Here is a 339-nt window from a genome sequence, read left to right as displayed (position 1 = left end):
CTTCTGAGAGTGGCACTCCTATGATCTAATCACCTTTGAATAGGCCCCACTTCTTAAAAGCCTACCTCCAAACCCCCCAACACTTTGGAAATCAAGCCTTACATGAATTTTGATAGACACAGACCATATTCAAGTCATAGCACCGACATATAATAAATTGTCAGCTCTTTTGAGTTTTAATAGCAACAGAAAAAGTAGCTTATGTTTCTTGAGTACCTACCGTGTACAAATTACTGGTTTTTTTTTTTTTTTTTTGAACAAGGACTTATTTTGTTGTCCTAGTTGTCCTTGAACCTCTGGGTTTAAGTCTTGTCTTACCTAATCATACAGACTATCTTA

Source organism: Ictidomys tridecemlineatus, chromosome 1 (assembly GCF_052094955.1).
Source record: "Ictidomys tridecemlineatus isolate mIctTri1 chromosome 1, mIctTri1.hap1, whole genome shotgun sequence".
Classification (NCBI taxonomy): Eukaryota; Metazoa; Chordata; class Mammalia; order Rodentia; family Sciuridae; genus Ictidomys; species Ictidomys tridecemlineatus.
This window is presented reverse-complemented; position numbering follows the sequence as displayed.